Source organism: Alligator sinensis, unplaced genomic scaffold, assembly GCF_000455745.1.
Source record: "Alligator sinensis unplaced genomic scaffold, ASM45574v1 scaffold784_1, whole genome shotgun sequence".
Taxonomy (NCBI): domain Eukaryota; kingdom Metazoa; phylum Chordata; order Crocodylia; family Alligatoridae; genus Alligator; species Alligator sinensis.
Genome location: NW_005842318.1, coordinates 1,532,840 through 1,546,367, shown reverse-complemented (window position 1 = coordinate 1,546,367; position 13,528 = coordinate 1,532,840).

Below are 13,528 nucleotides of genomic sequence, written 5' to 3'. Positions count from 1 at the left end.
GGGGGGTGATAGCTACCTATCCAGGCTGGAAAGGGATCCTTGTCCAATACGTGTTGTCTAGACGGGGGTTACTGGCAGGGCCTCTGGGTGGATAGGTGGTGTGACATGGTGCTGGTCCAGATAGAGAGGGCGTCCCAAGGAGTCAGTCTTCACTACCCCTTTTATGGGGCAGACTACCTCGAATCTCTTATGGGGAGGGCCTGTCCCGGCAATGTCAGTCCTGTCCCAGAGGGCTCCAGGTGTTCTTACTGAGCATGTGCAACCTGGCACAATGTGGGTTACCTCATCTTTTGTTTTTTGAATGCTGAGGGTGGTTCCAATGGCTGGATCATTGGTCCAGGTATTGGTGTTGATGGTTCAGTCATTCAGAGGGAGCTATTTTTAGACCTACTGCCATTGTCTCTCAAGCACCCTCATTCATCCCCATTCATTCAGGAACCAAGTTACGTAGGTGGGGTAGGTGTGAGTCATGGGTTACACAACCAGGCCTGGGGACAGAATGGAGACTTGACAAACAAAATGGAAACTTGACATGACTTATGCTGACTTACATATGTAGGCCTAAATCATATAGTACCAGTAAAACAGTAATATAGAACAGTAGAAATCAATATAAACATAATAATTATACAATATAAGGAAGGAGAAAAAACAAAACAAATACAACTTGCTACCAAAATAAAATACTGAACACTGAATACTGAAAATACTGAAGCTTATCCTATGTCTTAGCTCACTTATACTTATCTATAGGGAATAGAGAGGGAAAGAAAAAGTCAGAAATGGTTGGGGAAGGGGAGGGAATGCATTTTAAAAGAAAAAAACAGAAAAAACTGGGGGTTTTGCTACAGAGGCATACAAGGAGGTATCTCATTTTTGTACCCACAGTGGTAAACATCATTCAGATGTTTTGTTTCTGGTATCAACCAGCCTCTTAGGGACAGCTAGATCCAACTCTTTTATAAAAGTAAATAAAGAAATAGAACATTAATTATATGGGTCAGTTTCTAAATCACTTCCCCAATTTTTCATTATGAAAAAAGGATCATTTCCCAAAGAAAACTAATTAGGGTGCATGAGGGAAATGGGAATACTTGGGGCTCACTGTTTCTACAAAGGCAAGGTGTGATTGGATATAAAAAGGGATAGCAAAAAAAACAATTTTCTTGGAGTTCTTTTACATCTTAAAGACAGTAGCAAACTACAAAAAAAGTTCAGGAACAGAAAAGGAAATTCTGAAATAAAAATGGATAAAAAAAAATAAGCTAGCTGTTGTCACTCCTTCAAGCATTCAGAGAAGGGATAGACAGATGTCAATATTTGCTGCTGAGGGCCAGTTCAGATGCAACTAGATGAGTTCTTGCACTACTATCAGATTGGTCAAATCATCTAGAACAGCATGATTTTCATCATTTATATTGAGAGGGTTAAAAAATTTATTCAAATTTAAAATGGGCTCAAACTTGACCTATTTTCAAATGAAGTACTTCACTCCATGGTGACAGGGGTTGATTGGAGACTTCATTGAATGCTCAAATACATCTACTGACCAGATGAGTTATAAAATTATGTTACAAGTTTTATGAGGATGATTACCAGATTTCTAATACTGATCTGCCATTTCTTTTCATTTGATCAAAGAAGGTTCTGTGCCTGAAACACATGGAAAGTATAGATTTGTTTCTACCTACTTTGTCAGTTCAGATATACCTGAATATTTTTGGTTCTCAAATTAGCAGAGATGCAACATTAACTAATTATTCAGTGAATCAAGTCATCCATGAATAATTCTGAAAGTAACATGACAACCCATACTTAAGGGATCTAATGAAATGAAATTCTATGTCTTACGCTAGTAATCAGGAAACTGGGAACAAACTAACTGTAGTTTTTACGAAATGCACATGGCAATGCAAACTTTTACATGTACTGTCAGCAAGGGAATAAACTTGAAGAAGATGAGAGTCTGATCCAACACCCATTTAAGTCAATGAAAAACTCTGCTGACTTTTTTGAAATTTGGGTTAGGTCATAAGTTATGACAGGAGAAGGTAAATCTCCAGGAAACTAACAGAAATAAAAAGATAAAAATAGCACAGTTACTCCACATAGAAATATTGGAATTGTCATGTAACATCAGAGCAATAATCTAATTTAAAAGTGTAACAGTGGATACTTGCTAGCCACTGGGTGGTTCTTTGTTCTGGCTTCCTCCACTCTCCTGCTCACTGATTTATTGCCCACCACACTATGATGTTACTATTATGAACAGAGAGAGAGGCTGCCTAATTAGTGTATCTGACTGGCATAAGTTCTTGAGGTTCCGTCTCTCGCCCAATTGCTGTTCCTCTAGACTGTGGGTCTACTCCACAGAACTTCCCTTATGTCTTCTACACCTTCCCAGGATCTGATCCTGGTTTGTGATTGATTGAAAAGGTCCTATGTTTAGCTAAATTAAATTAGTCACCAACCAGACCCATCATCAGCCTCAGTCTATCACAGGGCTATATCCCTGATTCCTTTTCCTGGAATGATTTGAGCCCTTCCTCACAGAAATAGGCCTTTTTGGTTAATCATATTCTTCCTGGTTAGTCTAAAATGGGCAACCTCATCTCCACTGATGCAGCTCACTCAGATCACTCAACCTCCCTTCATAACCTAGCTACAATTAACTCTAATTTGCAGCTAGGGTGGTCTATACTCTAACTGATCAGTGCTCCTTCTCAGTTTGTATTCAGTCACCTTCAGATTCTCACATAATTATGGCCCACTTTCTGCATAATTAACTTTCCTATCTCCTGGGCTTTGACAGATACCAGAGCCTCTTATAGCACTGTCTGGGTCTGGATTAATCATTTTCTATTCCTTGATCAGGCCTTATTCCCTTTCAGAATGCCTCATAACACAGTCTGTGTCCTAATTGATCAATCCCTCTCCCTATCTATTTTTTAGGTTATGTCATAGCCACACATAACACAGTCCATGCTCTGCTCAATCAATCCCCTCCTTTATCTAGTCTCAATTTGTTTCAGCAGTCAGTCTCTCATAATTTAGGCATGGGTATAGCCCTTCAACAATCCATCTCTCTGCATTTTCTTCTGGGAAGAAGATCAGAGTTCTCCTCATGCCCTTAACTGGGGAGATGATCTCCCTACCAGGATGCAGTGGCAACCTCAGGATCTATCTCCTACCTTCTCTGGGGATCAGAGCTCTTCTCTTCCCTTTGTGGTTGCTCATCCATGCTTCTACACAGAATCCAAGATCAGTCCCCTTGCTTTCCCCATTCCAGGGGCAAATGAGCTGGCCTGGAGCTCCTAGCTGACTTCCTTCTGAAAGAGAACCAGAATTCCTGGGGGTCTTATGGGAGTCAGCTGCACCACACTGCAGCATGCCAGCTTTAACTCCTTCACCACTGGCCCAGTTTCCATGGCCAGGTCTTCAAATCAGGCTTGCCCAGGCTCCCTGCTACACAAAGTAATACATCTTGTGATTTTTTTTTTTTCCTTTTTACCCCACATATTTTTCTTTCACATAAAAATCAGCATACTGTAGCTCTACAGCCATAGGAATTTAAGATGTCATACCATAATATCTTAGAAATGCAGGGTCTGATGGCACAATTCTGAAGCCCACACTTCTGTTGAGTTGCACTTACTTAAGTAGTCCTACTGAAGTTGCATAAGTGCAACTTGATTAAATGACTAGATTTGAGACTGTCAGAAACTGTCAGAATTTGCTAAATTTGATTGGTTTTATAGTGTAATCAAACAAATGATTCTCTCTCCCTGCCAATTGAACCATGAAAACCAGGAGTTGAATATAGCTTTATAAAATGGACCAGAAAGATAAGTCCATAAAAGAAACATTGATTTATTACACCTTCTGTCTTGTACTTCACCATTAACCTTGCTAGCTTGCTAGCTGAGTTACATAGGCTTAACATTATATTTAACAGGATGATGTTTTTACCTTTTGGATGAACACTTAAAACACTTTTTCCAGAATCTCTTGCAGTATCCCAGTGCCTGGAAGAGTATCAATGTAAAATTGCAAACCCCTGTTGCCTGGAAGTACTCTGTTATCCAAATTACAGTAACAGGGGTATTTTGGCTTGTATTCCAAAACTCGTTATCACGTAGGATTCAATTTCTGATCTGCTTAAGCTAATGGCATTTCAATTTAGCATGCAGGTTGTTACTAAAACAAAATATCTGTTCCGTGAACCTTTGGAATATGGGCATGATAGGAGGCAGATGTATCATTACTTGCTAAATGTGAATATCATTTACAGCTGGTGTCATGTCTGATTTTGATAAACTGCAAAATACATACAAAAGATGTAACATTGTGTATATGGTGCTGCAAGCTGTGTTTTGAGAGGTAGTATTATTGATATTCTGCTAGGCTTGCAAATCTAAGATTTATTAGAAAATATGATATATGACCCAAGCATTATCATGTCTAGAAAAATAATGAAATGCTATCTGATATATGAGATTGTGTCCTATATAAAAAAGCTCTGTGAAGAGAAGCTAGATCAATATAACTGCTTTTCTTACCCTAACATTGCACAGTGGTGGGGTTCCTCTATTTGTTTTTCAAGAGCAGAGCCTATCCTTTCTTTTTTATAAAAATATTTATAATTAACTTTAGTATTATATTGTTTTTTAAAGAAATACTTAGCATACGTACAGCTCTTTTAATCTTTTAGGGATATTCAAAATGTGAGCTAATTAATTCTTATAGCAGCCTTACATAGGAATAAATATTATCTTCATTTTGAAAAGCCTAGAGAAGTTAAGTGACGTGTTCCACTTGTACAGTCCTAAACTAAAACTTGGAAGTGTGAAGATTTTGAGTTGTTGCAGATCCCTCTCCTGTTGTAAACAGTGTAATTCTAGCTGCACAAAATCTGTTACTGTTATCTACAAATACCTTGTAATCCAGTGGTTCTCAGCCTCCTTATACTTGAGGCACCTCTTGGTAGACCCTTGGAAAATGACAGCTCTTAATTTTCACTCTTTTTTGACTACGAAAAAATAACAGAGTAATTATTCTGTTCCAAAGAACTTGGAAAAACTAAAACAGGTCAGAATGTTTTTAATAGCCTGTTCAAACCCAGACATAGTAGGGCTCACAGAAACCTGGTGGGATTCATCCCACAACCGGGCGGTTAACATTAGGGGCTATGGGCTTTACAGGTGAGACAGAACAGGAAGGAAAGGCGGGGGTGTGGTGCTCTACATCAAAGGGCAATACACATCCTCCACCAGCAGGATGGGGTCAGAGGAAGGACAGGCTGAAGTGCTCTGGGTCAGGATACAGGGGGGTCGTGGGGAAAGGGACTTAACGGTGGGGGTCTACTACAGACCTCCCAACCAAGGGGAAGAGCTGGACTGTGAATTCTCAGGTCAGCTTGTGGAGGCACTTAAGGTAAGGGATGTAGTTGTCATGGGTTATCCAAATTACCTGGACATCTGCTGGGAGGAGCAGTCAGCCAGGTCAGACTGCTAACAGAGGTTCCTGGCTGAGACACAGGACTTCCACTTAACCCAGGAGGTGCACAGTCCTACCAGGGGGAATGCCCTGCTGGATCTGTTCTTGGCCACAGGTAACAACCTGGTAAGAGGGCTCCAGGTCCTTGACCACCTGGGTGATAGCAATCATCGCTTGCTGGAATTCACCATCCAGCACAGGGTGCCAAGGGCCTGCAGCAAGGCAGTAGCCCTAGACTTCAAGAGAGCCAACTTCAACAATTTGAGGAGATTAGTGGGAGAGGCACAGGGGTCCTTGAGAGTAGGGGAACTCAGTGCCCAAGGTGAGTGGTCGTTCCTTAAGGAGATGGTACCCAGTGCCCAAGGGGTGACAATCCCAACAAGAAACAAGAGGGGCAAGAGTGCCCAAAAGCCCCCCTGGCTCACCAAGGGCATTCATGAATGCCTGATTGCCAAAAAGGAGGAGTACACCTAGTGGAAGGGAGGGACTATCACCAAAGAAGAGTATACCTCCACTGCTCAGGTCTGTAGGGGGACTGTTAGAAAAGCTAAGGCAGATACGGAGCTAGGGCTAGCATCAAGGTTCAAACATAATAAAAAGTCCTTTTTTAAATATATAGGGAGAATGAAGAAGGCACCGGGTAATGTGGGGACCCTGCAGGATATGCTGGGCAATCTGGTGGTTGCACCAGAGGAAAAAGCAGACCTCTTTAACAAATTCTTCGCCTTCATTTTCCTATGCAGGGACCAGGACTCCCCGACCAGGATTCCGGATGGACTTGGGAGAAACGCTGCCAGGCCTAAGGTCAGCAAGGACTGGGTTAGAGAGCTTCTGGAGGGGTTGGACATGTTCAAATCAGCAGGTCCACATGCTCTCCACCCCAGGGTGTTGAGGGAATTGGCAGGGGTTATTGTAGGGCCCCTGGCATGGCTTTACAAGTACTCATGGTGCTCTGGCCAGGTGCCAGATGACTAGAAGAAACCCAACATGGTCCCCATTTTCAAAAAAGGGAAGAGGGAGGACCCGGGCAACTATAGGCCCATTAGTCTAATCCTGGGGAAACTCCTTGAGAAGATCATCAAGGAGCACATCTGTGATGGGCCAGCAGCAGAGATAATGCTCAAGGGCAACCAGCACGGTTTCATTAGGGGCAGGTCCTGTCAGACCAACCTGATTGCCTTCTACGATCAGGTCACAAAAGCATTGGATGCAGGTGTCGCAGTGGATGTAGTCTTTCTGGACTTCAGCAAGGCCTTTGACACTGTCTCCCACCCCATTCTCATCAAAAAACTAGGTAACTGTGACATTGATGCCTATACAGTCAGATGGATTGCAAATTGGCTGAAGGGTCATACTCAGAGGGTAGTGGTGGCCAGGTCTATTTTGACATGCAGGGAAGCGGGCAGTCGAGTCCCCCAGGCCTTGGTCCTTGGGCCCTCACTGTTCAATTTCTTTATGAGTGACTTGGACGATGGGGTAAAAAGCAGCCTGTTCAAATTTGCTGATGATACCAAGATTTGGCGTGAGGTGGGCACGCTAGCAGGGAAGGACAGATTACAGCAGGACCTGGACAGGTTACAGGGGTGGGCTAACGAAAATAGGATGGGTTTCAATACTGACAAGTGCAAGGTGATGCACTTGGGCAGTAGGAACCAGCTGCACACTTATAAGCTGGGAAACTCCCTTCTTGAGAGCATAGTGGCAGAAAGAGATCTTGGAGTCATTATTGACTCCAAGATGAACGTGGGCCGACAATGCAAGATCACAGTCAGTAGGGCTAACCGTACCTTGTCGTGCATCCACAGATGCATCTCAAGCAGGGCCAAGGAGGGGGGCCGTCTATAAATTCACCAGAGGGGACCAGCAGGGCTTGGGAGAGAACCTGTTCCCCCTAGCACACCCTGGGGTAACAAGGAATAATGGCCACAAATTGTTAGAGAGTGGGTTCAGACTAGATATGAGGAGGCAATACTTCACAGTCAGGGTAGCTAGGTTCTGGAACCAACTTCCAAGGGAAGTGGTGATGGCTCCTACCCTGGGGGTCTTTAAGAGGAGGCTTGATGTCTACCTGGCTGGGGTCATTTGAGCCTGGTTTTCTCTCCTGCCCAGGGCAGGGGGTCGGACTTGATGATTTGCAAGGTCCCTCCTGACCCTACTTCTATGAATCTATGAATACTATGGATTCTCATGTGAAAACTCTGGGTCTATCTTTGAATGATGTCTGCATACCTAACAGTGCTAACTCTATGATACCCTTGAAAAGATCGCAAGGCACCCCAGGGTGCCATTGCACCCTAGTTGAGAATCATTGCTATAATCATAAAATTAAGTATTTGAATGACATGAAGAAGGTGCAATAAAATTGTTGGAAATCCTTGACTGCTGAAATAACGTAATTTTGATTAATATACTTCAGTCTTTCTTGCTGTAACTGTATCTTAGATGGACTCCTGTTCTCCTAATCCTTTCTCTCTTCTATCTTTTCCTTCCCTCCTCTTTTATTCTTCCCTGTTCAATTTCCTCATAAACTGGACATCCATCTCATAATTCAATTATGCACAAAACTATGAAGAGTTTCCCACATATAAATTAACGTTGATTTGATGCATTGAAAGTGTAATTCTGTCCCTTTTATTTTCTGGGCATACAAATGAAGATATTGTTGAAGACATTTTCTTATTTTGACCTAGTCTTAAGTGCTTAGCCAGATAAATATTTTATAACTCAGAATTAGGACTCTTGAGTAAAAGGATTCATAACAAAGGGCTAACTACTGACACAATCTTAACTTTTATGGCATGAGTAGCATTACCATAATTTCAATCTGTTGTAATACAGAACCATATGCAATGAAATAAAACACAACACAGACATACCAATGCATCTGCTGTCCCAGATTTTCTGCCTTTTAAATGTTGTGGATGACACCTAAGGGTCTGATGCTTAGCATATCCCATTGTGTTTACAGTATTTTTCTTGTAATTTGGCCAGATTAGCAAAGCCAAATGACAGATTGTGCTGGAGAGGAATGTTCTTTTCTTTTTTCATTTAACACTGAAAAGCTGTTGCCACCCACCCAACCAAAGGCCTATCCAAAATACCATTAAAGTCAATGGGATTCTTTCCCAAAGAGCTATCAGCTAAATACAAAATCCAGCATGCAGTGATATATCCTTAACTCTAAATTACTGCCATGTAATATGTGATTTGACTGAAAATCATATATCACGATTCAGTATGATAATATGATTCAGTATATATGTTATTATACATAATAGATTCCCCATATATTTAGAGAAATGTATTTAGTCTACATAGAAGAAAAGTAAAAGCTAGGCAAAACCTGTATCAAAAGCATCAAGCTGAACAGTCACACTAAGGGCTACTAAATACTGGATCATTCAGCATGAGTGACTCAGATCTGATGGCCCTGCCAGTCACCTGGGATTTTCAAAGGAACCTCTGCAAACCAGGCCCCTAAATCTCACTGAAAATTAAATTAAGTTGTAGGGACCAGATTACAAAGAATTTAGGTGTCTAAACATGCAGCTAGTAGTCAAGTGGGTTCTAGGACAGCATTACTGCTTTGAAAAATGCAAAAATGAAATGCTTTCATATTTAAAAAAAATCCCTGCCCAATATTTTTTTTATATTTTTCTGGATTTGTTCTTGCAGAATTGAACCAATTTTGTAAATACAGTCAGTTCCCCCCTGAACTCCATCGTTGGCAAAATTATTACCCAGCTTCACTCCTAAAGAAAATATTTGGAAAGCTGCCACTGATACTAGGAAAGGGCCTAGTGACCCTAGATTGCTGAAGACCCAGATATTTTCTCCATGAAACAAGTACAACCTAGTGTTGGTGTGAAAAATCAAAAAATCCGGTTCCAATGAACAACCAGACATGAAGGAATGGTTGGACTACACAAAACAACTGTATCAGTTTCCTATTGATCAAACTAGTTGGATTTTTATTACTTTCGAGTATCCATATCTGAAGGCTCTGTATTTTCAAATTTATCATGATCTTTTCCCTATTCTTCTTGGGAATTCTTCAATGTAAGATGAATTTAACCTTACACACACAGACTTTCTAAATGGGTAAATGGATAAGAGTGAGTCCTTTCTTTTTAATAGCAACGTACTGAATTTGAGTGAAATACTCTTATCAAAGCTCAAACCCATTGAAATATCACTTGAAGTTCAGTCCTTGTGTAAAGCTTTGTGCTGTATATGTCGTCTTGTACTTGCAGAAAGCTGGGCAAAAATGGACCAAGCATCATTTAGGTAGAAAACTTCCTAAAAGCTACAGATTGCAATTGGTAGTGGAGGGATGCATTGCCCTCCATGGTCTCCCAGGACAGGCCCTGCCTATATCAGGTATCTTGGGGTGACCTAGTGTTAATTGATAAAAGACAAAAATGAAGCAAGGTGAATGAAGAAAACAGGTGTGGGTTTTCAGAAAAGTTGTGTGTGCTGAGCTGTTCTGCATCAAATTGCAGAATTGGGTTATTCTGCAACCATTATGAACCAAATTGTTCATGTAGTTTATCACCTGGTCCCCTACTATGTTTCAGAGCCCTATTGTTTACTCAAAAATTAATAAAAAAATGAACACATCAAATTCATTTAAGAAATGCAATAAGAAATCAATACAATGCAGATGGTATTTAAAAGTTAGATCCAGGTAACTAATTCTACTCAGAGGTTTATAAATTGCTGAAGTGTTGCTCTCAGTTTATGATGTCAGTTGAATCCCTTGAGTAGATATTTTCCTCTTAAATGATGTTTAAATGTCTATAATTCCATGCTGAATGCAATTTAACATCAATTGTAATGCTTTATGGCATACAGTAAATTCCCTTGTTTCACTATCAGCCAACTCAGTACTTTAGATAATGTGTTAACTGTAGAAAAATATATATAAACAATGTAATTTTCTCTTAAACAATTGTAGTATAAGACAAGAAAAATATAACTGATAACATATTGTCTTAGCATAGAGAATACAATTTAAAGGGACACTGCATGATTGTGAATGCGTGAAATAAAAGGAAAGCAATTGTTTTGCAGTTTGAGTTGCTTTATTCAGCTAGGGAAAAATAAAATATAGTGAAACATTTATTCTGAAATCTTTTGAGAGCAAAATACTCTACCTAAGAATGTAAAGATGGAAGGACAGAACAGGTCAGGAGACTTGTGATACAATACTGAACCCTTTGGGCCATTTGGTATACTCAGTTGATATAAATCTAGTATAGCTCTGTAAAAATCAGTATAGCTATACTAGTTTACAGCAGCTTTAGGATCTGTTTATAAAACTTTACACTTAAGTAAATGTGAATAAAAAGCCGGTAAATGTGATCTACTTGATAGGTTTTTTTCTATTTCTATCTAAGCACTTATATGCTCCATGTTAACATAATATTTGAATGACTCCCAAACATGTATGGCTTTTTCTTCAACTTACTCCTCTTTTACCAATTGATAATTGAGATATAGATTAATCATATGATGTTTTCAAGGTCACCTAGGAAATCTCTAACAGAATAAAAAAAATAATCCCAGTTTAGTTCAATTTAGAATCCCTGGTGTAGTTCAGTGACTTTACCAAGAAGACTCTCCAGTAGGCTAACTCTACTGTGCTTGGCAGGGCAGTCCAGAGCACCATATCTGTTCTTTCCCACTAAGACCTCTTCAAAGCCCTCTTTGGGTATGTCAGGGTCTTTTCTGGAGGAGGTAGTAGGGACAAAGGTGACTATGGGAAGCAGAGGACAGGTCCAAAGCAAGAAAGATGTTCTTCACTCAGAAAAGGCAATACAGCTCATGGAGCTGCTCTAAGTGAAGTGAGGGAATCTCACTTAGCCCAAGTGGAGTTAGAGTGCCAGAGAGTGGAAATCAGAGCCATAGGTTAGAGGCCATTAGAACTATGTGATCATATAGAAGTTAGAAATATTTTCAAAAGTTATTTTGCCATTAAAGCATTATTTGAAATTGTGTGAAGTTGTACGTTTACACATGTTAAAATCTCACATCAGACCCTTTGTTGTGTTGTATTACTAGCTGGTGCCACATGTACCATGCTGTCAGTTCAAAACCTCTGTTTGAAGATTTTCAAACCTCTGACCAAGTTGTCTCAAAATTCAAAGAAGCTGTCAGTTATCCAACAGATGTGCACTGGAGCCTACAATATAAAATCTCTTATATGCCACCATCTTGAACATCTACATAAGACTCACAATAAAAGATACAACTGAAAGACAGCTTATGCTACTGCAGATTTGATGAGCCAGAAATACATATTTTGCTTGGTTCAATCTGTTTGAGGTTTGTTTTTTAATAGAAAAAATCTCCCACTTCACATAATCAAATGTAATGCTTTTGAGCATGAAGATAACTACTAAAAGTCACCATAATGAATGCTATCTACAGAAGTGGTAGTTTAATTAGTAGGCAAATAAAAGATAAATTGTTTGGTAAAATAAATAAGCCATAAAATTAGTGAAAAAGCACTCCACTTTGAATATTTGCAGCTTGCTTTTCAGATTTCGAACAATGTGTTTCTGCCTTTAAAACTGCTATCAAGAGGAAGCAACATAAAATCTTTAAAAATATTTAATACTTCTGTCAAATGAGTTGTAAAATATACCAAAATAAGGTACATTCATTAATTTGCCCCAGTCTTTAACATTTGGTAAATTCTGATTTGTAAATACACCTTCTGAGAAAATGAGTGGGGGAATTATTTCTAGATGCACAGTCTTCTAACTGTGTCCTTCATAGGAACTCTGAAACTATTAATTTACCTCTTCCATTCACTTTGCTTCCTTGCAGGGCTTTCTTTTGTGAAATGTTTCTCTTTGCTGTGTCTAGGCCTTTTCTGGCAGATAACTAGACTACCACAACCTTTTCCCATTTACTTTGGTCTCCTATTATTATAGCAGCTATCTTTTGTGGAATACTATTGTCCTCTTTACTTCTATTCTGAACCAAAATCAAATGCACCATTTCTTCCAACACATAATGCTGGAATATGCTTTTTCGCAGAAAGATCTTTATCTGTAGTTCTCTTAGTTATTTTTCTCAATATAAAACTTTTTATTCCTTGCCTCTATTATGTATTCTACTTCTAGCTAAATTGTACTTAGAAAATATTTAAAAGTATGTGACACAATTGCAAATATATCATTTTTATTTAAAGAAATATGAGGGGGGATAATCAGATGTTATATATTGTGCATGCACAGTCACTGTTGCTAGGAGTAGCAGTACTTTTGCAACATCTTCCTTAGCTGCTGTTTCATCTTAGCACTTGTCAACTCACTAAGTGAGAATAAGGCAAAGAATTTTTTTAAAAATCCTAGCATCCCCTGAAGCTTTCTACAGATTCAAGGTTAAGATCACCAAGGATTGTATTCTCCTGTCAGTTATTGGTTTTTTTGTGCATATTCAGTTTTGGCCTGATCTAAATGAAAACAGAATTTCTCTTTGTCATTCAAATTATGCACAGTACTACACTTGACTCTAAAATTATGCTTTATTACAGGAAGTGAGATATGCATTCAGCAATGAGAAGTGAATAGTATAACATCAGTGACTTGATGCCCAAAGGGATAAAGGTTCTTAGTTTTTCTTCTTCTGTATTGAAAATCCAAGTTCTTTAGTTAAAACTGTCCAGGAGCTCCATACGACATGGATCTTTCAAACACTCATACAGCAAAGCATTTAAGCATGTGTTTACCTTTAACTGTGTCATAAGCCTGTGCTTAGATGTGTTCATTTCTCAGTGTTGAGTAGAAAGAAGCATTCTAATTTAAATTCTGAGTAATCTTATTTTCCAAATCACTAAAGTGCATAGTTTAAAGCGGCAGGAAATGGAAGAACATATCTTGACACTTGTTTCTCTTTATACTAGCTCAGGGAAGTGACTCCCCCCTCTTACCATCATATATTATTCATAGATTCATAGATGCTAGGGTTGGAAGGGACCTCAATAGATCATTGAGTCCGACCCCCTGCATAGGCAGGAAAG